The sequence below is a fragment of the Myotis nattereri genome (genome assembly GCF_964212035.1).
Source record: "Myotis nattereri genome assembly, chromosome: 6".
In the NCBI taxonomy this organism is placed as follows: Eukaryota; Metazoa; Chordata; class Mammalia; order Chiroptera; family Vespertilionidae; genus Myotis; species Myotis nattereri.
In genome coordinates, this window is record NC_138081.1 from 11028157 (window position 1) to 11051318 (window position 23162).

At 41.2% G+C, this 23162-nt stretch overlaps 1 protein-coding gene across 2 annotated transcripts in view; it reads right to left on the minus strand.

Moving 5' to 3' along the window:
* BTBD9 (BTB domain containing 9) overlaps positions 1–23162 on the minus strand; it is a 437801-nt gene that overhangs the window by 109316 nt on the left and 305323 nt on the right. The gene's annotated exons all lie outside the window — the stretch shown is intronic.

The window sequence follows — 23162 nt, forward strand, 5'->3', positions numbered from 1 at the left end:
AAAAAGGCAAAACTAAAAATATACTTTGTTTAGGGATATATACATACATGTAAAACTAAAAATGAAGTCCAGGGAATTATTATACAAATTTGAGGATAATTTGCCTAGGAAAAGAGAGATGAAATCTTGGAGGGACCCCCACCAATGGGGTCCAAACATTAATTGACTTCATTTCCAGAATGAAATTTTGGAGGGGTTTCAAAAGTACTGGTCTTGTTCTATTCTTTAGCTAGGTGGTAGGCACATGGCACTTGTATTCTCTAAACTGCACTTATTTATTACATTTAAGAAATTTATTTGAAGAAAGATTACATATGTATATATACCTATATTACCATTTTAAAATTCATAAATAAGAAATATGTCCAGGACATGGCACCAATCCTTTTTCAGAATATACATTGCCCTCAGCCATGATTCATTTCCCTCTTTTGTTTGTTTACTATTCCATGCATTTTAATACACATGCTTTTCTCTTTGTTCACAAACCGCTGTATTTTGAAACACTAGCTTTGTTTTAATTCTGAGTTTCCCTCTATACTTCCAAGCCATATCAACCTGTTCATTTATAAAAATCAAGGGCTTCCACAAAATAATAGCTGTTCGAGGAGGGAAGATGGCGGCAATATAGGCAGACGCGTCCCAGGTCGTGTCCCGGAGCAAACGGAGTCAGCAGCTGAAACTAGTAACACCCACACCGAATTGGCGAAATTGCTCAGCTGGTGAGACGGTTTGCAGCCGGGAAGAGCAGAACTCCCCAGGAAAGAAACACATCAGGCCAGAAAAGAATGGACTGAAATTTACAAAGTGATGCAAAGCAAAGGACTGAATCCAAGAATACTCTATCCAGCAAGGCTATCATTCAAACTTGAAGGGGAAATAAGAAGCTTCACAGACAAAAAAAGGCTAAGGGAGTTTATCACCACCAAGCCAGCAATGCAAGGAATGCTAAAGGGACTGGTATAAAAATAAGAAATAAAAAGCAAAGAAAGAAAACAGCCACACAAAAACAGAAATGGCTACAAACAAGTACCTTTCAATAATAACTTTAAACGTAAACGGACTAAATGCTCCAAACAAAAGACATCGAGTGGCTGAATGGATAAAAAAACATGACCCATACATCTGCTGTCTACAAGAAACCCACCTCATTAGAAGGGACTCACACAGACTGAAAGTGAAAGGATGGAAAAATATCTTTCAGGCAAATGGAAAGGAAAAGAAAGCTGGGGTAGCAATACTTATATCGGACAAAATAGACCTCAAAGTGAAGGCCATAACAAGAGATAAGGAAGGCCACTTCATAATACTAAAGGGATCAATACAACAAGAAGATATAACTCTGGTAAACATATATGCACCCAATGCAGGAGCACCCAAATTCATAAAAAAACTCCTGGAAGATATCAAAGGAGAGATCGACAACAATACAATCATAGTAGGGGACTTTAATACACCACTGACAGCACTGGATAAGCCCTCTAGACAAACAATCAGCAAAGATACAGCAATCCTAAATGACTCACTAGATCAGATGGACTTAATAGACATCTTCAGAACACTCCACCCCAAAGCCAGGGAATATACATTCTACTCAAATGCTCATAAGACATATTCAAAAATAAACCATATATTGGGTCACAAGCAAAGTATCCCCAAATTCAAGAAGATTGAAATCATAAAAAGCATCTTCACAGACCACGATGGCATAATATTAGAAATTAACTACAATAAAAACAACCAAAAATACTCAAACACCTGGAAGCTGAATAGCATGCTATTAAATATTGATTGGGTTACCAATGAGATCAAAGAAGAAATTAAAAACATCCTGGAAACTAATGACAATGAAAACACAACAATCCAAAACCTATGGGACACAATGAAAGCAGTCTTGAGAGGGAAGTTTATAGCTCTACAGGCCTATCTCAAAAAACAAGAAAACATGGTAGTAAATCATCTAACTCTACAACTCAAAGAATTAGAAAGAGAGCAACAAGAAAACCCCAGAGTGAGCAGAAGGAAGGAAATAATAAAGATTAGAGCAGAAATAAATGACATAGAGACCAAAAAAACAATACAGAAAATCAATGAAACCAAGAGCTGGTTCTTTGAAAGGATAAACAAGATTGACAAACCTCTAGCCAGACTCACCAAGAAGCAAAGAGAGAGGACCCAAATAAACAAAATCAGAAACGATAGAGGCGAAATAACAACAGACCCCACAGAAATACAAATGATCGTTAAAAAATACTATGGACAGCTCTACTCCAACAAACTAGACAACCTGGAGGAAATGGACAAATTCCTAGAAAAATACAACATTCCAAAACTCAATCAGGAAGAATCTAAAAATCTCAACAGGCCAATAACTACGGAAGAAATTGAAGCAGTCATCAAAAAGCTTCCATCAAACAAAAGCCCAGGACCAGACGGCTTCACAGGGGAGTTTTACCAAACATTCAAGGAAGAACTAAAACCTATCCTCCTCAGACTACTACAAAAAATTCAAGAGGAAGGAACACTTCCAAGCTCATTCTATGAAGCCAGCATCACCCTAATACCAAAACCAGGTAAAGACAACACAATGAAAGAGAACTACAGGCCAATATCCCTCATGAACATAGATGCCAAAATCCTCAACAAAATCTTAGCAAATCGGATCCAGCAGTACATCAGAAAGATCATACACCATGACCAAGTAGGATTTATCCCAGGGATGCAAGGATGGTACAATATCCGCAAATCAATAAACGTGATACATCACATAAACAAATTGAAAGAAAAAAACCACATGGTCATATCAATTGATGCAGAAAAAGCATTTGACAAAATTCAACACCCATTTTTGATAAAAACTCTCAGCAAGGTGGGAGTAGAAGGATCATACCTCAACATAATAAAAGCCATATATGACAGGCCCACAGCGAACATCATACTCAATGGGCAAAAACTAACACCATTTCCCCTAAGAACAGGAACAAGACAGGGATGCCCCCTCTCACCACTCCTGTTCAACATAGTACTGGAAGTGTTAGCCATTGCAATTCGGCAAGAAGAAGAAATAAAAGGCATCCAAATTGGAAAAGAGGAAGTAAAACTGTCCTTATTTGCAGACGACATGATATTATACATACAAAACCCCAGAGACTCCATCAAAAAGCTACTAGACTTAATACATGAATTTGGCAATGTAGCAGGATACAAAATTAACCCCAAGAAATCTGAGGCATTTCTATACACCAATAGTGAACTTTCAGAAAGAGAGATTATAAAAGCAATCCCGTTTACCATTGCACCAAAAAAATTAAGCTACCTAGGAATCAACTTAACTAAAGAGGTAAAAGACCTCTACTCAGAAAACTACAGGACGTTGAAAAAAGATATAGAGGAAGACATAAACAGATGGAAGAACATACCGTGTTCCTGGATTGGTAGAATCAACATCATTAAAATGTCCATACTACCCAAAGCAATCTATAAATTCAACGCACTTCCCATTAAAATACCAACGGCATACTTCAGAGATCTAGAACGAACTCTCCAAAAATTCATCTGGAATAAAAAAAGACCCCGAATAGCTGCAGCAATCCTGAAAAAGAACAAAGTAGGTGGGATCTCAATACCAGATATCAAGTTGTATTACAAAGCCACTGTTCTCAAAACTGCCTGGTACTGGCACAAGAATAGGCATATAGATCAATGGAATAGAATAGAGAGCCCAGAAATCGGCCCGAACCAATATGCTCAATTAATATTTGACAAAGGAGGCAAGAACATACAATGGAGCCAAGATAGTCTCTTCAATAAATGGTGTTGGGAAAATTGGACAGATATATGCAAGAAAATGAAACTAGACCACCAACTTACACCGTACACAAAAATAAACTCAAAATGGATAAAGGACTTAAATGTACGACAGGAAACCATAAAAATTCTAGAAGAATCCAAAGGCAACGAAATCTCAGACATATGCCGAAGCAATTTCTTCACTGACACAGCTCCTAGGGCACTTGAAACTAAAGAGAAAATAAACAAATGGGACTACATCAAAATAAAAAGCTTCTGCACAGCAAAAGAAACCATCAACAAAACAACAAGAAAACCCACTGTGTGGGAAAACATATTTGCCAATGTCATATCTGATAAGGGCCTAATCTCCAAAATTTATAGGGAACTCATACAACTCAACAAAAGGAAGATAAACAATCCAATCAAAAAGTGGGCAAAGGACCTAAATAGACACCTTTCAAAAGAGGACATTCAGAAAGCCAAGAGACATATGAAAACATGCTCAAAGTCACTAATCATCCGAGAGATGCAAATCAAAACAACAATGAGGTACCATCTCACACCTGTCAGACTGGCTATCATCAGCAAATCAACAAACGACAAGTGCTGGAGAGGATGTGGAGAAAAAGGAACACTTGTGCACTGCTGGTGGGAATGCAGACTGGTGCAGCCACTATGGAAGACAGTATGGAGTTTCCTTAAAAAACTGAAAATGGAACTCCCATTTGACCCTGTGATACCACTTCTAGGAATATATCCCAAGAAACCAGAAACACCAATCAGAAAGGATATATGCACCGCTATGTTCATAGCAGCACAATTCACCATAGCTAAGATCTGGAAACAGTCTAAGTGCCCATCAGTAGATGAATGGATTAGAAAACTGTGGTACATCTACACGATGGAATACTATGCTGCTGTAAAAAGGAAGGAACTCTTACCATTTGCAACGGCATGGATGGAACTGGAGAGCATTATGCTAAGTGAAATAAGCCAGTCAATGAAGGAGAAATACCACATGATCTCACTCATTCATGGATAATAGAGACCATTATAAACTTTTGAACAATAATAGATACAGAGGCAGAGCAGCCTCAAACAGATTGTCAAACTGCAGCGGGAAGGCCGGGGAGGGTTGGGGGGCAGGAGATCAACTAAAGGACTTGTATGCATGCATATAAGCATAACCAATGGACATAAGACACTGGGGGATAGGGGAGGCTAGGGGACTCTCTAGGGCGGGGTGATAAAATGGACACATATGTAATACCCTTTGTAATACTTTAAGCAATAAAAAAAAAAATAAAAAAAAATAATAGCTGTTCAAAATCAATGTAGACTTTCTAAACACTAAGAAGAGAATGATAAAAGGTGAGGGTTCCCCCCCTCCTTCAGCCATTTAAGTTATTTAACCCAAATCTACAATTAACCCTAGCTACGTACATTCAAGATTTGTAACTTACTTTACATAATTTGAAAATAGTTCGGAAAAAAAGATAATTTCTCGTCAGATATATACTGTACTTTTCGGTATAACATTATACTCTGAAAAGAGGGTGAGAGGTACAACCACTGTGCCAAACATTTCTAACTTTATAATGATGCCCAGTAAACAGTGTTACATTTATCTTTATGGAATGTACTTATTTCCCAAAGTTGGGCATGCCTGTACTTGAGCCCTCATCTCACAAACCTTCCCTAATGGCTCTGCCCTTGGCAGATGAGGATAGCCATCCACAGATAAAGAAGGAAGGGAGGGGGGGCGAAGGGAGAGAGAATGGATTTTCTGGTGATGAATCTCTTGCTATGAAGCTTAACTCCAAAGCAAAAACACTGGTGAAATAACCTGCAAGGACAGTTTTCTGACAGAGAAGGGGCTTAGAGAGAAGCTCCCCTGACTTTGAAAAAAGACAGATGAAGCGCTATATTTAGAGGCGATGTTCTGGTACGAGTCTCATGGAAAAGAGGAAGTATTCTGTGATTTGGAAGAGAGAACTTAAGGAAGGGACACAAGATGCACAGTAAATTGAGCTGAGACACAACCTAATACTCTGGGGGCAGTAACAGCCTCAACTCTCCTAGCGGTTCACATAGCATACGTTTATTCTTTGCTCACCCTATGTATTCAGTGACAATCAGCCCAGGGGCTGTGCTCACTGTATCATTCAGGGACCGGGTGACAGAGGTTTTGTTTTAATATGTGCTTCCTCCATCACCGTAGCAGTGAGAAGAGAGAGAGCTGGGTACTGGCTCTTAAAACTCTTCCCCCAAAGTAACACATCAGTTGGCTCACATTTGGTTGACTTGGCAAGTCACAGGGCCTTACCTAAGTTCAAGGAGGTGGGAAAGTGCAACCCTGCTATGTGCCCCGTAGAAGAAAGGGAATGTTTGTTAACAATATGAACATTTACCACAAACACTGAACTAGGATGAAGGAACATTCAATAGATAGATAAATCTAGTTCATTCCTGTAAAGTATATAAAACATTTCAATGTGTAAAGATACAAGCATTTATATATCTAGTCTCTTGCTGAGAGGCATTTAGATTACCATTCTTGTCTTTGTGATTACAAACAAAAGTGTTTCATGGGTGTTTCTTCAAGGAAGCCATAAGATTTACATACGCGCGGAAGTGGAATTACACTAAAGGCTATGAGCTGACCTTCCATCTGCCAAATTACTCACGTAAGTGGTTGTAAGAATTTTTACTCTCAACTCATGCTCCTCCTCACCGTCTCTTGGTAATGTTAGATAGATAAGTGTGACAGGACATCTCAATGTGGTTTTAGTTTTTGTTAGAAAAACATTGTTCTCTTTCTTTCCCCTCTGGAATCATTCTCCACCTCTCTTCTGTAAATTATCTTTATCTTTTGTCTATTTGTCTATTGTCTTTCTAACTGATTTGCAGAATGCTATTTGTTGGTTAATGCACTGAATTGAAATACTTAATATTTTCCTTTATGATTTGTGCTACAGCATCTTTATTTGGCTACTATTTCCTTAATATTAGTCTACTTTGTATTTTTTCTGGCCTCTTATAAATAACATATAACTTAGAATTTTTTAAAGTCAGTATTTTTATAACTGGCAGATTTATATGACTTACATTAATTGTTATTACTCATATCTTTGGATTGACTTTACTTTCTAATTGTAAGTTTTTTCTCTGCTGTTTCCCCAACCTCTCTGTCCACTCTGTTGCTGTTTCCTAATGGACTGACAGTTTTCCTTACTTCCCTCACCAGCTATCTATTGATTTGAACGTTATATATTTCTACTCTTTACTAAATTTTAGATATGCACACCACACTTAACAATGCCTAAAATGAAAAATCACATATGCCCTTTCCCTTAACAGTTTTAATACACACCACTTGCCTTATGGCTTATTTGTCGGTGTTATGTAACATTTTAGTTCAACCTTGCTTTGTATTCTGAACATCAGTAGTCATTATTATCATTTGGCACAGTCAAAACTTACTTATTCACATTCACCAATATGTTTGCCGTTACTTTTTTTATCTAGTCCTTTCTTCTTGGCTCAATTTCCTTCTTTCTAAGGCACACTCATTAGTATTCAGCAGTCTTTGTTCAAAAGTGCATTTTGCCACTACTCTTGAAAAATAGGTTAATTGGGTATAAAACTCTATGTTAAAAGCAGTTTTTTCTCAGCCCTTTGAAGATATTATTCCATTTTTCTGGCTTCTACTGTTATGTCCGCCCAAGTGTGCTATCCCTCTGTTATACTTGTTTTTTTCTCTACAGTTAATATTGGTGTTTCACTTTGATTTTGGTGTTTTGCAATTTTACTATGTTGCACCTAGATGTAAATTAAATTTATCCTGCTCAGGACTGAATATGAACATTTATGGCTTTATTGACTTTGGGAAATTTTGGCCATTATTTGGGTATTGATTCCCCCTTATTTTCTGTTTTCTTCTTCTAGCATTCCCATTAGACCTCTGTTGGAACTTTTCATTCCATCCTCCATGCTTTTTAATCTTCCTTTCAATTTTTCCTCTTTTTTTGAAGCATTCTGGATAATTTCTTAAAATTATTATTTGTGTTCAATAATTCTCTTCAGGTGTGTCTAACCTGCCCACTGAGTTATTAAAGCTCACTACTAAACAAAAACTGCGCGGCACTAAAAATAATGAACTAGTGCTATGTGTATCAACAAAGCTCAATCTCACATAGAAAGCTGGTTTAAGAACAGCAAGTCAGAAAAACACAGAGAGTATGTTTCCATTTCTACTGTTTAGTAATATATACCTATATGGTGACCTTAGAAAGAAAAGCTAGGAAATGCAGAGGAATAGTTACCCTCTGGATAAGACAGTGGGGAAGCGCATGGGGGAGGTACACACCAAAGCTTTAAAGGTTTATCAGTGTTTCATTTCTAAAATTGGGTGGTGAGCATGAGAATGTTCCGTGTCTCCAAACTTTACACATACGTTCCTATGTTCTGTTTCACATACGGAATATTTTTTAACAGTTACACATTTTAACACTGTCTTCATGAAAACTAGAAAGCTGGCAAGCCTCTGAAAGGATACAACCTTTTATGAGGACTGTGAACGCTGATACGCTCTTTAGCACCCCTGGGTCTTACCAGTTGTCTTTGTGAACACTTCCTGAATTTGTTAATTTCCATCTACCCTAGTTACTGCTCCACAATTTTATTCCTAGATAATCTGATTTTAACTAGTGGTCAATTAGTACAGCAGCATCAGGGACTATCACAAAGTCATTCCTAATAACAGTTTCTAAGTCATTGGGAAACAAGTCTAGGGTAAGCACTGGGAACTCCTTTTATATAGACACATTTATAAATGGGTTTATTAAAGAAGGTTCTTTCCATCTCTAACATTTTCTTTAAGCAAAAATACTGTAGTAATATCACCCTCTGACCCTCTGGAATCTTGAGGTGGTCTAACATATATGCTAAATTAAAATATTTTGCCTTCTTAACAAGGAATCCTATATGTATATGCTGGAGAATAACATACCATGGTCTCTACTATGATTCTGACATAATTACTCATTAATGTTTATTAGTCAAAATCTGGATCTACGAAGGGTGGCCAACACATACACATCTCAACATATACATGTAGAGGTGGACTTTATCAGTGAAATCTACCCTAAATCCAAAATTTCCTTTCAAGAAACAGCTTTTGCTAGAACTCTACTAGCAATCTGATAAGCAACTATATCTACTTCATAAAATACAAAATAAAAAGATTACCACTTTTCTTATTTTCATGCCTATTTTTAGATAATGAGTCAAGTTAACAGTAAAATGACCAATGATGCCAGCAAGTGGAAGGGAGAGAAGGACAGGGACTTGTGCACAAACCCAAATGGATAAGGACCTTCTGTAAATAATCAGGATGAAACTATCAGTCTAGTGCTGTACCAACCAATTCTTAATAACCAAATCAGTATCTAACTCTAACTTGACAATCAGAGATTTAGAATGTGAATTTCATAAAGGCAGAAACTTTTATTTTTTTTCACAGCCGTGCTCCTAACTGCCAAAAAATAGTGCCTAGCATACAGTAAGTATTAAATACTTGCTGAATGAATTAACCAGAGCTGGAAAACGAGATGACTATGTAGGTTATGGCACTTAACCTTACTTAACATAGTTCCTTACAAAAGATAAAAAATCTAAAAGCTACTGAATAAAGCAGAAAAAAATTGCTTTCTCAGTGAAAGTTTTCTTAGAAAAGTAAAGTATAATCAATCTTTGGGTCTTGACCTAAACATCAGAACGAAAACAAATATGCCCACTGCAAAAGAGCTGCTATCTAAGCATTACATACGCGTCCGCTCTCTCCACTTAACAGTTTAGCCCACAGACAGAAAGTGTGGACACTCATGGTAGACTAAACTATTTTCTGAGGAAGAAATAATTTTGGGGATTTCAGGAAGGAGCGAAGGAATGTATGCAACACTGTGGCTTTTAATGAACATAAAAGCTCTTTTATGCCTGAGGGAGAGCTATCTGCTTTAGTCACACTAAGGGAGTTCTCACAGAAGAGGTTTGTCCTAAATGTCACTGCTGGGTTTACTGGCACACATAGGCCACTCCCTCCATTTCAGTAGTAAATAATTCTGTTATTAATTTTTCTTTCTAGAAACACAAACCTCAGCCTGCCTAGTTGGACTGCCTAATAATTACTCAATGGTCTGAATAAGTTCTGTGACTCCTTTACTGAGAAAAATTAGGGAGTGATTCTAACTGACTGCCAGGCACAGAAGGTGTCATACTGATTTTCCTCCCATAGGGGCCGGGCCACTCCCCATTTGAATGTTCATTACCGTACTTCATATGTGTCTGATAAATTTATTAAAAACACCATCTGGATGGACTCAGCTTTATATTGCATTTCCAGTCTTTCTGTTTCCTCCCTTGTCCCACTGGAATTTTTGCCCTAATTTGTGTCACTTTGTTTACAAAACCATACTGCCCAAATCCAGCATCTTGTGTCTGTCTCTTTGGTTTGCCTCTCTCTGCCATCCTTCAGTTACACACCTATTACAATAGCCTGTGCTCTGAGCAAAAGGCAAAGGGAAACTGCCTGGGCAGAAATTACTTACCCACCTCTGTGCACATAGCAATTCTGCTCAGACAAAGCAAAAGTTACATGTTAACAAAGTGCATACATTTTGCAGGTGTATGGGTATTGGGATGACTCAGACAGTGGGGAACTGCAAAAAAAGTGACCTAAAAACAATTTCACCATTCTTCCTTCTTAGATAGCACTAGGGTAGCCAAGAGCTTGCCAGTAAATTTAAGTCAGGAGTAATACATTTTTTAAAAGGTAGTATTACTTCACTAGGACATGACCTGAGGGCCACCTGTACCGGATATATCTATAATAATAAAAGTGTAATATGCAAATCGACCGAATGACTAAACAGCAGAATGACCATCTGGACGACCTTACGGACCACCACGCTAAGACACCCCTGGCGCCAGGCCAGCCAAGGCTGGTGCAATGTGATTGGCCAGGGGCCTGGCCATCACCCCATGATCACCCTGCAGAGAGAGGCCCAGGCCACCAGCTGGCAGGGTGTTCGATCAATCGGGGGGCTCCATGATCGCCCCAAAGAGGGAGGCCCAGGCTACCCCACAGCAGTGCTGCGGCGGGTGGACAGGGCCTCCCTCTGTGGGGTGATCCATTGAGGAGCCCTGGCCAGGTGGGTGAGGCCTACCTCTTTGGGGCAATCAATCATGAGGTTCCTGGACTGTGAGAGCACACAGGCCAGGTTGAGGGGACCATCCCACCAGCCCCCAGTGCACGAATTTCATGCACCAGGCCTTTAGTTTAAAGATAAGACTGACATGTTACTTAACTGTCTGCAGCGATCACCTTTGAGAGGAAGGGAAAACAAACCCATCTGACACAAATTTTAAAAAATGAAAGTACTTAGCACTTAACAGAGGACCATCATCTACAAGACTGTGCTCATGGAGAGCTTCAGTCACTGTTTCCCTGCCTGATTTCAGTACAAAATGTTTCTAACAGCACAGTGGTTCATGCCACAAATACGTGCTTAATAGCCTCAGCATAGAATCTTCACTACTGCCAAGACTTTCATAGATACAAAGTATGTCTTTCAAAAAGACAACTAAGGCTCTTAGCTGAAGGTCACACCCATGTATTCACCCCCACAGCTACACTTTTTGTTTTTAAGGGGGACTCACCCTAGGGGCCTATCACCCTAGGGGCATATACAGGTACTTGTTGCTGACAGACAAGCTTCCAACCCAACTGCAATCCACCCTCTGTCTTTAGTTCAAAGGAAAAACTACCTTTGCTAAAAGAACAATAGTGAATTAGAACACACGTTCATCTTTCTTGGAAACTATCAAAAGCAACAGAAATGTATTCCACAACACTGGCACTAAGTTACATTAATTCTTAGTTTTATCTATCAGATTAAAAAAATACCCTTTCAATCATATATTATATCACATTGCTGAAGAAAAACATTTTAAACTTTTCTTTCCTCAAATTTTCCCGGTTCCCAGCTCTGTGAGAAGGCTGCTTCCTAACACAGTTCCTAGGATTCAGTCATGACCCCTCTCCGTATTGGCAGGGGAACATGGGGAGAAAACAGGCTATGCCTTTGAGTGCTAGAGCCCTGTTCAAAGGAAGCCTCTTTTTCTTGTTTGCTTTTCCCTTTTACAATTTCAACTAGTATTCATCCTAGCGTCCAATTCTGACATCACCAAGGTTGCCCAAATCACAGCATATCTTGATATTAATTATAAGGGCTTGGACAACCATGTTGGGCTCTATTTAGCCAGGGATAGGAAGAGGTAACACTTTTCCAAACTTCACATGTGGTCCTCCCTCCATGCCAAATAAACAAACTTTATAACTTCACTAGAGGCCCAGTGCATAAATTCATGCACCAGTGGGGTCCTTTGACCTGGCCTGCAGGATCAGGCCAAAACCAGCTCTCCAACATTCCCCGAGGGGTCCTGGATTGCAAGAGGGCGCAGACCAGGCCGAGGGACCCTACTGGAGCATGCTCAGGGGCGGGGAGGGACGCAGGAGGTTGGCCAGCCGGGAAGGGACCATGGGAGGGCTCCAGGGCATGTCTGGCCTGTCTCCCTCAGTCCTGATCGGCCAGACCCCAGCAGCAAGCTAACATACCAGTTGGAGTGTCTTCCACCTGGTGGTTAGTGCATGTCATAGCGACTGGCCAACCAGTTGATTGTCTGTCCCCTGGTGGTCAGAGCATGTCATAGCAAACAGTTGAGTGACCTTAGCATGTCATTAGCATATTACACTTTGATTTGTTAAATGGCTGGCCAGACACAGCATATTAGGCGTTTATTATATAGGTTAAAGCTACCAGAGGCCCAGTGCATAAAATTTTTGCATGGGTAGGATCCCTAGTAGCTGCCAGCTGGAACCTTCCTTTGTTCCATGCTGCCCCCTGGTGGTCAGCACAAGTCATAGTGAGCAATTGAACTAGTCAGTTGAACTCCCAAGGGGACACTTTGCATATAAGGCTTTTATATATATAGATAGCTCCAAACATTTCAGAAGAAATGGTCTTTTTCTAGAAGATGAAGGTGAGAAATCAGAGGTGGTTATTCCCAGGGGCAAAAGTGAGGTGGAGTGGGGCTGGGTGATCTCAAATGTACAAATTCACCAGGACCAATGAATTCTCTCCACACACTGGGGCCTTTGAAAAAAAGCGCGGCCCAGAACTAACTCTCTTGTTTTTTTAAACCTCATCCAAGGATACATTTTTAATGATTTGAGAGAGAGAGAAAGAGAGAGAGAGAGAGAGAGATATCAGTTGCCTACTGCATTCACCCCAACCAGGAATTGAACCCTCAACCTAGGTATGTGCCCTGACTGGGAACTGAACCTGCATCCTTTTGGTGTACAGGATGACACTTCAACTAACTGAGTCACCCATCCAAAGCCAGAACTAACACTTTAGAGGTCAACTCTCTACTGTGTAGTTTAAATGCTGGAGGTTTTAGCTGTGAGAATCTTTAATTCAAAAAGATCTCACTGAGGTGGAGGTGGGCTATAAGGAATCAATGGGAGAATAAAGGGGACATATGTAATACTTTCAACAATAAAGATCTTAAAAATGAACAAACAGATAATAAAACCCAAGAAGATCTTAAAGCAGTGATTTTCAACTGGTGTACTGCAAGAATTTTTAAAACATGCAATACCTGACTATTTAGTCAGGGGCACTGACCTCTTTCCCCTTAGATTGTCAAATAAAAAAATAATAACAGCAGCTAATACAACAATAACCATATGATGTGAAGGAATCAAAATTATACCTATTTTATCAGATCAGCAAAATCTACACTAATAAAAGAGAAACATGCAAATTAACCACCACTCCGCCACTCCGCTACACCCACCAGGCAATCAGGAGCGATTATGCAAATTAACCCAACTAAGATGGCGGCAGCCACGGAGCTGGAGTGAGCAGGAGGCTTGGGTTGCCCCCCGCGATAGAGGAAGCCAAGCTTCCCGCCTGCCCTGGCCGGCCCTGGGCTCCGCTCAAGGCTACAAAGTTTCAATTATAGAAGATAAATAAATCCCAGATACCTGCTTCAAGCCTGCCCTGGCCTCTGCTCAAGAAGGTACTGAAAAGAAAAGAAAAAAAGGAGAGGCTTGGAGCTTGGGTAGCCGGGGGGGCATGGCCAGCCTAAAAATGGCCATCAGCCCCTCACCCAGGCTGGCCAGGCACCCCAATAGGGACACCCACACTGAAGGGGGTGTGGCCAGACTGAAACAGCCCTCAGCCCCTCACCCAGGCTGGCCAGGCCCCCAGTGGGGACCCCCAGCCTGAAGTGGGTGTGGTCAGCCTGAAAACAGGCCTCAGCCCCTCACCCAGGCTGGCCAGGCACACCAGCAGGACCCCCACCCTGATCTGGGACACCCTTCAGGGCAAACCAGCCGGCTCCCACCCGTGCACCAGGCCTCTATCTATACTAATAAAAGGGTAATATGCTAATTAGACTGGGAGACCTTCCAGGAGACCTTCCAGACGTTCTTCTGGACAAAGCCCTGGTGCCGGGGCCAAGATAGAGGTGGTTAGAGGCCAAGAGGGGAGGGCAGTTGTGGGTGATCAGGCCAGGATGGGACGGCAGTTGTGGGTGATCAGGCTGATGGGGGGTGGGTCCATTGGGGGTAAGCAGATCAGCAGGGGGGCCAGTTGGGGCAAGCAGGCCATCAGTGGGGGTCAGTTGGAGGTGATCAGGAAAAAGGGGGGGGTGCAATTTGGAGTAAGCAGGCCAGCAGTGGGGCAGTTGGGGGCGAGCAGGACAGTGGGAAGATAAGGTGGGGGCAAGCAGGCCAGCAGGGGGGGCAGTTGGGGGCAAGCACATTGGCATGGGGGGCAGTTGGGGGTGATCAGGCTGGCGGAGCGGGGGGGCATTTGGGGGCAAGCAGGCCGGCGGCAGGGGGCAATTGGGGGTGAGCAGGCCGGCAGACAGTGTGATTAGGGGCAATCAGGCAGGCATGCAGGCAGGTGAGTGGTTAGGAGCCAGCAGTCCCAGATTGTGAGAGGGATGTCCAACTACCGGTTTAGGTCCATTCCCTGTAAACCATCAGTAGGACATCCTTTGAAGGGTCCCAGATTGGAGAGGGTGCAGGCCAGGCTGAGGGACACCCCCCTCCCCCCATGCACAAATTTCATGCACCGGGCCACTAGTGTATATATATATTTTGGTGTGTCACAGAATTTCAGTAATTGGTTTATGTGTGCCCTGAGACGAAAAAGATTGGAAATTGCTGCCTTGAAGAATCAAGCATTAGACTTTTAATAGCAGTAATCACTGCAGTTAAACAACGAGGGATTCACTCAGTTGGTGAAGCCTTTAAATTTAGGACAAAGGCATTCCAGGTGTAAAAAAAAAAAAAGATATTCGAAACATCCAACTCTGTTTGAGTGAATAGGCAATATCTCACTGGGGTGGGTTTTTCTTTTTTCCAGATATAAACAGTGAGAAAGAGTCTACATCTGCCCCCACAGAGGGACAAGTTACTCAAGTCAACGGGGATGGGGGTCAATACCCAACATACAAAAAGTTGCTGAAATTGGTTTGCAGGTTTTAAAAACTCTATCTCAAAAAATTTGAAAAGTTACAGTATAAAGGGCATCATTTTCTGTATCATAAGAGTTTTATGTGGGTTTATTTTTTCTTATCTGCTAAAAGATGTTGAAATAACAGTTATTTTTGTTCTGCTACTGGGTGAGAGGTCTTGTCAGGCCACAACAATTTGTGACTCAAGATCAGAGATGTCACCACAGCCTGGGGGAATGTTTCTCATTCTAGTTGAACATAGAAAAAAGATGAGCAAAAGGATTGAAAAGACTCACAAAGGAAGTGATCGTTTGCGTAATATTCTTTTGCAAGGAAGTTTTTTTTTTTTTAAACTATCCCTTTCATAAAGTAGTAGCTTTTCTTTTTTATTTTCTCTTCTCTTTTTCTTTCAGCAGAAGGATGGATATAGTTTAGAAAATTTGAAGTCAGAATGATTCTGGGATAATGGGTGACTCTTCAGTCTTAAGACCTTAAATGGTATTGCTTTAAAATGCATCAGTAGCTCTAAAGTTTGGATTTTTACTAAAAGTAGCATCGGAAGTGAGGTGCTCAAACATTAAGTGGAACCCTGTGCACTGCACAGAAAAGGCCCCCATCGGATCTGTGACAGGCGTGCTCCTACCATTCCTCGTTGGCAGAGCCTTCCTGCCACAGCTTTTGGAGGCAACAAGAAAAAGGCTAGAGATGAAGCCAGATTCTCACATGTCTCAGCTCCCACAAAGCATCCAGGATTGAGGTGTGTGAGAAGGAGAGAATTTCTGAGACTCTCAAGGGAGCAAGACTAGATAAAATTTAGCAGAAACATATTGGGTGAGTCTCAACATCTGAATACTGGGCTCTCAGAACTGACACTCCATAATCAAACCACACAGGATGCTGGAGGGAAATGCTTGCCTCCCGGGCTTTCTTCCAGGGTTAGCCTGAGGGACCAGCCCAGGGCTGTGGAGAGGCTGAGCAGTCCCCTAGGTGACACTGAGGTGATGATACCTTTCTAAAGGGAGAAGTGGGGTCCCTGGGGAAATCTGGCTCCCAGCTTCAAAGACTGACAGTCAGGGTCTTCCAAGTGACCTGGAACAACTCTATTCTTACCTCTAAGTAAAGCAGTTAACAGAAAAAAACAAAACCTCAGCAGAAGCAATTTACACTACCTTCTGGAGGCCAGTTGACCTAGATGGAGGGAATAGAATCATGCTGTTTTCTAGTAGATTTATAGTATGTGACAAAGAAAGTCTTGTGTAGCCCTCTCAGTTGATAGGACATTGTCCCTTGCACCAGGAGGTCGCTGGTTTGATTTGTTCGATTCCTGGTCAGGGCACATACAATAAAAGTTAATTTTTAAAAATTCTTTTGCTACTATTTTCAATTAATTATTCTTCTAATGGCTTAACACAGTGCTTTGGGAAATGAAAAATGGGTATTTTTAAATGGGGTTTTATTACAAATATTTCAAATCTGCTGTTAAGAAGCATCTTACTCTGAGGTCTAGCACCCTCTGCAGCATGTCTACACATTTTAGCTCTGAGAGGGGAAGTGGCTGCTCTCCTGCTTGCCTTCAGCTCTAACATCCGCTGGACAAGCAACAGACTGGGAGGCAGACACCCAAAGAATGAACCTTAGCTCTGTAAACGGATTTCTAGGCAGTCCCGAGGAGGATGTTTAAACACCCTGTGACTCAGTTTCTTTACCTCTAAAGAGAATAACCCCTTCTTCTCTATATATTCCTACGAACATTGACAGAATAAATTAGATGACATTTTAAAAGCATCTTGAGATTTTCAAAGGCAAGACCCAGACTTGGTACTTCCCAGCCCCAAAGAGCCAGGTTTTTCCCCGTGTGGAATGGGCAGGCGGGACGAGTGTTTCAGGAACCTGGGCATTATACAAGTGGGGAGACATCTATTCCCATGAGCCGCCTTGTAGTTGTGAAAGGATAGGGGGCAAGGGAAAGAAGAACCAATAACAATTCTCCTGACCTGCAAAAAAACTATTAGCACCTGCTAGTGTAATATGCAGCTGGCAGCTTCAGAATCACCAAGAAAGCAGTTCCTCCGGGTCGATATTTGCTGGGGACAGCAATTCCTGACCTACTGATCAGACCAAGATGATCCGAGTCATGAGACCGAAGAAGCCTCTCTGTGCTAACAGTATGTGACTACAGGTCTCCTTTCATTAAACAAAGAGGTCTGTCTGTCCACAGCTGCCTTCCAGGACAGTCACTGCTTTGAGGTTTCATAAGCCATCATGAGTGAGAAATCAAAATACATTAAAAAAATCAGAGACACAAATGGGCTTATAATTTATCAGGGAGAGTGACAGTGGTAAATGCCATGTGGCTGCCCCACTCTTCTTAGGGGAAGGCAGGAGGGGGAGCAGGGAGAGAGGGGAAAAAGGGCTCCTTACAATATTTAGATGGTTTCAAATGCCCATAATTTCCTGAGGGTATGCTTGTTGCCAACTTGACAGATGTTGCTGGAAAAACCTGTACTATTCTGAAGAAAGGCTAACCTTTCAAGAGAGGGAGCGGGGGAGGGAGGCAGCCGTCCCTCTGGTGAGGAGATGACATTAGACTGGACAGCACACAGCCCTTCGCAGGCTGCATCTTTGAAAGGCTGTGCAATAACACTGCCAAAGAGAACTGTCCTGGGAAAAACCTCATTTACCATGGTTTTCCTTGCCATGAGTTTAAATTAGTTTTTAAAACTAAATATTAGCAAGCCCTAGACAAAGAAATGATTATTAATTATTACTTTTCTAAACCACCATGACTCTTAGCGATTAGTTGCACAACATTCCCCCAAGAGAAGCCATGGATACGCCCTGTTATGGTCTTTCCTAAGCCTCATCCACTTTCTTTTTCATTCCTTCTTCCTTGTTGTACTTTATACTTTATGCATGAAGAGAAATGGGTTCTTCAAAGCGGACGGCCAATGATCTTATCCCAGCTTCACAACGGGTACAAACTCTCCTGCCTCTTGTGCTTGCCTGGCCCTTGACATTTCCCAAAGAGAGCCTTCCAACAGAGGATTCAGAACACTAAGTGTTCATTTATGGAACAAAATGGTAGTTCTGCAAAGCTTCAGTCCTTTTCCACCAAGAAAAGGAAATAAAGCACAACAGGGCTTCCTTGCTTAAGATCGACAGCCTATACGTCAGTGAGTGCAGCAATATCAGCATTCTAGGTGGTAAGAGCTGGGGCTGGGATGGAGGGTGGAGAGCTGAGAGCAGCCAGATGTCCCTCTCAGCATGCACTCCTTTGTCCTCTTCCGGAGGACTGCATCTCCTGTTATTTCCAAGGCAGTTTTCTTGTATTCCCAACTCTAAACCTCCCTTAAAAATCCACATGCTGTTGCTCATTAATGTGGCCATTAGTCATTTCTTCCAGTGTCCTGGTTACACCCTATGTTTTTGTCAGGTCTGATAAGGAGCAACTCACCTAATGTCTTCTGTGGAAGGCAGATTAACCACCCTACCCATTTAAAGATGAACAGTAATGTGCCATAGGGAAAATTATACTCCAGCATGAAAATCTGCAATTGGGGAACCATTTTACAGGATAGCAATCATTTATATCAATTATCTTGTTTATCAAAGACAATGAAACCCAAACTGGTAGTAAAAAGGTACAGAGTGTACTGTGAGGAATAATTAGGTCTTACCATTCCAGGCCGACAGCCATTTACCACCTCACTATGGGAGGTGATGCTTACAATATCTGCTTTATAACTCTCCTCACATTAACTTTCAAATGTCAAAAGCAGGCGGTTAATTGTTTATCATACAAAATGTCACATATGTAAAATACTGAGACATAAAATTATTATAACCAATCTACCACAAGAAATCCTAGCTTTTGAATTTTATAGCTTGTTTGTCAGTCTCTGGATCGCAGCTTAACTGCCATTACATGGACTGTGTGTGCCAGGTAGTCACTGGCTGACAAACTATGTTCTCTGCGTGCTCTCTGTCCTCAGCCAAATGAGAAATAAAAACAACATGATATGAAAATGACTATTATGTTGAAACTAATATGTACTAAGAAGAATGGGAGATGTCTGAATAGCAATGTCACATGTTCTGATTTCATTTTAGCTCTGACAGTGAGATTCGAGAATCATCAAAGCAGTTTATTAAACTGCCAAGAGTGAGAGTGCGTTGCCCAACACCCTGTGTCTACCCCAGAATCTCTCCATCAGGAAACTAAGCACCAACATAATTTCTTTTGTAAAAGCCTCTGGGTGACCCTGGCAAATCCTCTCCCTCTGTTACCCACTACTCCAATCTTGCCCAAACCACCCCTTTGGGCACTCTCTGTCTTTAGGCTCAATGAACCCGATTCTCTTCTAGAGTCATGAAAATCAGCAGGCAGGAAGGAGAAGAGTGTAGTGGGAAGAAGGGAGCAAGTAGGAGTAAAAACAAGCAGTGTATTACTATGGGGAAGGAGAGTCCAGGAAATCAGCTCAGTGGGAGTGAGGCCCAATAGCCCCTTTACAATCTATTAGGCACAATTTATATACCAAAATTTATGTGGCTAAAATTTAGTAAAACAAATGAGTGGATGGAAATAGCTACCAGCTGACCATGGGACTCCTGCCTACAGCGCTCAGTGGGCTCAGACGGGAAAATACCCTTGCGCCTGTAGTTGGCGACCCTCTCTGACAGCATCAGGCCCTGGATGCGTGTGAATCGGCTTGGCTAAACCACACAGCCAATAAAGCAAAGGAAAGAAACTCACAGCAGCTCATCAAGTCATCAAATTCACTTAGAAACCTTGAGAAACACTTAGTTAAAGGAATAGATAATTTATATCTTATTACAGTGATCCAGGAAACAGAAGAAGAGGGAAGGCTGTTCAAGTCATTTTAATGTAACTTTGGTTGTAAAATGACTCAGCGGTGGGTCAAGAAAAGAAACTTATGGCCCATTTTCTTTAAGAAAACAGGTATAAAAATTATAAAACAAATATTAGCCAATCAAACTATAATTATTTATAAAATACATAATGTCCAATAGGAGTTGTCCTGGGAATGCTAGTATGGGTTACCATCAGAACATGTGTCATTTCAGTGGATTAAAGGGAAAAAAGCCTCTGGGTGATTCTGAATAAAGAAGTGTTTCCATGCGATTGCTCTGGCTGGAGTGTGGAGAACAATGAGAAGGACCAGAGCAGATGCAGGGACACCATGCGGGGACAGGCTATGGCAGCAGTGAGGAGATGGTGGTGGCCTGCACTAGGGTGGCAGCAGCAGCAGTGGAGAAACTCACTACGCATCAGAGAAATGCAAATGACCACACTGAGATACTACTTTATGGCCAAGATGAAAGAGCAGAGGTGTGGGCAAGGGCTCCCGTGCACTCCCGTGGCGGGAGTGTACACCAGCACCGCCATGCAGAAAGGCAATCCGAAGTGTAGAGCAAAATTCAAGTTGTGTGCACTCCAGGACTCAGGGATCACACTTCTGAATAGAGGTCCCAGAGAAATTCTCACACAGGTGGCAAGGAGACAGATACCAGAAAACTCACTGTAGTATTGTTTTTGAGCGCAGAAGACTGGAGGCAACCGAAGTATCCATCATCAGGGAATGAAATGAATAAGACAGATCAAAACAATAACAGTATTTACTTTACAAGACTGTTGGGAGGGTTAAAAGATTTTATGTAAAACATATAGAACACTGTCAAATAGTAAGAACTATATTAACTTTGCTAATAATAAATTTGTAATTATGTGATGGAATACTAAGCAACACTGAGAAGCAATGATGTATAGGTCTTAAAAAGCATAATATTGGATGAGAAAAGTATGAAAAGAATAAGACTTATAGCATAACAACATTGGAAAATTAAAACACATATACAAACACCCAATATTGTAGATTTTACAAATATATGTGCATATTAAGGATATAATTAAATATACCAGAGATGGTGTCATAAGGCAAGGGCAATAGGAGCGGGGTTCAGAGAAGGGAAAATACAAATAAAAAGAAGGTCTTGCTTGGGCCAATGAGGATGATGTATGATGACCTGGGGTACATGATTAACACAGTTATCTACACCCAAGGGATACTTGTTTAAAAGCAAACAAAATACCTCAGATCATTACCTTAGGGTTTTCATTTCATAGTTGAGAAATCTGAGGCTCAGAGAGATTGTATCTTATGTATTACACAGCATAGAGTGGGAATGAGAATCTGAGTTTACCTTCTGGTCCTCAGAATGCAACACATCATTCCATCCACCCATCCATCCAGTAAACTTCTACTGACCATAGGATTACATGTACTTGGAATACAGCAGTAAACAAAGCAGACACAGCCTCTTCTATTATCAAACTGTGTGAATTAATGTATAAGTTGGTTACAAATGAAACTAAGTGCTTCGCTCATATGTGGAATCTGATGAACAAAATAGTAGATCCAGAGACATAGAAGCATGGAACAGACTGTCGAATCTCAGAGGGAAGGCGGGGTGAGTGGGTGAAAGGGAAGAGATTAACTAAAGATCTTGTATGCATATATGCATAACCCATGGACACAGACAACAGTGTTGTGAAGGTCTGGGAAAAAAGTCAATGGGGAAAGAACAGGAGACATGTAATAATTTCAACAATGAAGATTTTTTTAAAAAGAAACTAAGTGCGTTGAAGGAAAATCCCCAGAACTATTAGCATGATACGAAGAAACTTTAACCAAATTTGGGGTAAGGATTAGCAAACTTTTCTTAAGAAGTGACATTTAAGCTAAAATATAGAAGATTAAGAGAAGGTTACCTAGATAAAAAGAGGTGGGTGTGATGAGGTGAGGATAAGAATGAGGACAGAGTAAGGAGCATTCCAGACAGAATGGCAGTGCAAAGGCCCCCTGGTCAGAGAGCACATGAGCATTCTGACAATGGGATGAGGCTTGAGGCCTGAATGTAGGACGTTAGATGGGGATTGGCATAAGATGAAGCAAGTATGCTGGCCAGATTATGCAGGGTCTTGAGTGTCATGGTGAAGATTTTGACCTTTATTCTCAGAGCAACAAAAAGGCCCTGCGAGATTCTGAGCAAAGGAGTGTTCCGATAGGAGTGTGCAGAACAAGAAGGACGGAAAGGGATGCAGGGACACTGCTGAGCAGACAGGCATGACAACAGTGCAGGTGGTAGCAGCAGTGGTGGCATGAGGAAAATGGATCTGACATTTGGAATATGGTATCAGTGTAAAAGTTATTTCTATAATATAAAAATATCTCACGATACATACTTTAGTGTGCTTCCACAGCTCACTGAGGTTTTACTGAGGTGTGCTTCCAATTTTTTATAACAGATGACTACTGAACATTATTTCATCAAAGGATCACTGGAAAAAAGCATGATCATGCTCCTGGGTGGCTGGGTCCTTGGTTTTGAGCAAGAAGGAAGGAAATAGGGCTCTAAGCCCTTTCTTACATTACCATTTGCCAACAAAGACCATTTCTCTGTCGAATAGCTTCTCTGGCCATTAGTAAAATGGGAGCTGCCCAGTCGGACGTGGGGTTCCATCTCCCACAGCCATGAGACCTGCCTGCACAGCTGACAGTTCTGAACTAAGAATTCAGTCAATTCATATTTAATATTTTACAGAATCATTTCCTGCAGATTCTAATTCAAACATTCTAACACCTTCTGCACTTTTACATCTCACTTGAGTCCCTCACTTTTACATTCCACTTTATTACCATTTTAGTTGATTTCATCACAGCTTCATGGAAAACAACTTCACCAACGACCATTTCCTG